This window comes from Pteropus alecto, unplaced genomic scaffold (assembly GCF_000325575.1).
Source record: "Pteropus alecto unplaced genomic scaffold, ASM32557v1 scaffold24, whole genome shotgun sequence".
NCBI lineage: Eukaryota > Metazoa > Chordata > Mammalia > Chiroptera > Pteropodidae > Pteropus > Pteropus alecto.
This window is the reverse complement of record NW_006439192.1, coordinates 1,148,082-1,150,412: the sequence shown is the minus strand read 5'-3', so window position 1 is coordinate 1,150,412 and position 2,331 is coordinate 1,148,082. Positions and strand designations below refer to the sequence as shown.

General features: G+C 36.2%; 1 protein-coding gene across 2 annotated transcripts in view; it reads left to right on the top strand.

Moving 5' to 3' along the window:
- HOOK3 (hook microtubule tethering protein 3) overlaps positions 1-2,331 on the top strand; it is a 75,204-nt gene that overhangs the window by 698 nt on the left and 72,175 nt on the right. The window lies entirely within an intron of this gene.

The window sequence follows — 2,331 nt, the reverse complement described above, 5'->3', positions numbered from 1 at the left end:
TCACGCAGGATGGGGCGCAGCCCCTTGAAGGGTGAGCTGGCCCACTGGAAAAGGAGAAGTACTTTTAAGGGAGGGTAGGAAAAATACAAAAAGGCACCCAGATACAGTATTTAAAATGCGAGATGCACTTTAGTGATTAGAAACCAAGTGGTGTTGGAGGTACTTATTAAAGGTAGTAAAGATAAAAACAAATCTGGAAGGTATTTGGGAATCAGTAATGGAACTCGACATTTCGGGGACAACGTTGTGGGATTCTTATTTTAAATAATTAAACGTTTATTAAAACAATCACGTTTTAAAGTAAATACTTTTTTGATTCTAATGACAGCAATCGTGCCTTTAGCAGCCTCTTCGAGAGCTGGCTATAAATCCCACGCTTGTGTGTTTCTCAAACCGTGGGGTGAGTTCATGGTGTGTGTGTGTGCGTGTAGAGAGGTCTTCTGAGCCACCGGATAGACCTAGTGCTTCTTTCTGGAGTATTCATTTTATTTATTGCTAAAAATGTTAAATGTAATTTCTAGACTAAAACATTAGTATATTTATGGAGGTGACTACTGCATTTGTCTTAATGTTAAAGGTAAAACACAAATGTCAAATATTGGGTTACAAGTTCAGATCCCTGGAGTATAGACGTCACTGTGCTATATGGGGACACTTCCGTGGAAAAGTTAGAGAAGCATTGCCTTGAGTTGGTTGTAACAAACGTAATGGAAATAGTCAGATTTTCATAATTTGGGTTATGTCACGAATCAAATTTTTTCTGAAACAATACATGCAATGGCAGAGCTTGATAATATTCATTAACTTTCATAATAGGCCATTCTTGGTATTTCAGATAGTTTACAATAACATTAACATTCATGCTACAACGGTAATTGGGTTCCAGCTTCAGGAGGGGAAATGGGTTTTACTGTTGTATTTTAGAGGAGAGAGAAAACTGATAAGCTGCACATTGTGGCTAAGGTTCGACTAGGCAGGGGACAGATAAAGAATTATCACATTCTCTGATACTGTGAAAGGAATAGGTCTGGCAGAATAGGTTTGCAAAAAGATGAGGATCTTAACACGTGTTTTGAGCCTGTACAAAGTAGTGCCTCCCTAAATGCTAGAAAAAGAGACAAGAGGGCAAGGATGAGGAATCTAATTGAATTGGAAGTAGGGCTACATTGTTTAAAGTCCAGAAAGACAAGTCATGGAAACAAAGAGGTGTATTTGAAAGCCATCTGCAAAAAAGATGGTAGTTAGTGAAGTTATTTGAGTGAGAAATTCTAATAAAAATATAGAAGAATCATAGAAGGAAGTTTGAAGAGCTACTAATAGAAACACACAATATGAGAGCATCAATTTTGAATCTGGTAAAATGTCAAAACAGATAATCCAGATTATCAGCTGTAGAGAAAAGTCAAGGAATATGGTATTGTAGAACCGACTTTTTGAAATGTCACCGGAGAAGATAAGATTAGGGATTACCAGGGACAAATCTGGAGAGGAGAGTCCACACAGAGATGCACAATTCTAAGGTTTGGAAACATTTTAAAACATTGGACTTGAAATGTTTCAAAATAAAGTTGAGTTTAAATGCTGGGTTTGTTCTCTTTTAGTTGTCATTATAAAAAGCAGAATAAATGTTTATGTGGAAAATGTTTAAAGTATCTGAAAATGTAAATTCAGTCTCGTAGCTCACCTCATATCTGGAGACCAGATTAATTCCAAACCCAAATGGAAGGGAAATACATACACAATACACTCCAAAGAATAGACTGCCATTTAGAATAATTTACTCTATTTTACACAAACTTCTAGCCAACTTGGTTTGTGGTTTCTTTGCACACAACAAGTTAGAGGGTAACTGCAGTGCTCAGCAAAATACAGACAGCTGTCAGTAACAGAAAAGATACAAGAACTCAAAGTTCAGTTTGGGTGATTCAGTCTTTGAACTGACAGCCTTAGGTAATTCAAGAGCCTCCATATTCAATTATTGAAGACCATAATTATCCTGAATCTCAAATAAAAGTTTGTTTTCACTACATGGCATTTAGTTTGAGGTAAGAGGTATATACTACATTTTAGATATTCTTCCACTAGAAATGGTAAAAATAATAAAAGCTCAGGCACTTAAAGGGATAACTGTTAGTCACTTATGCAGAATTCATTTCTGTGGAACATTTCATTGCCCCAAATGCTGAATAAATTGTTGTATCAGTGAGCTTACTGACCCAAGAACCAAATGTTCCAAATTTTTGTTGAAAGAGGAATCATCATCAAAAGACAAAGTATCCTACTAGTAGAAAACATCTTAAGCTTAAATTTCAAATCACGGTTTGTGCAGCA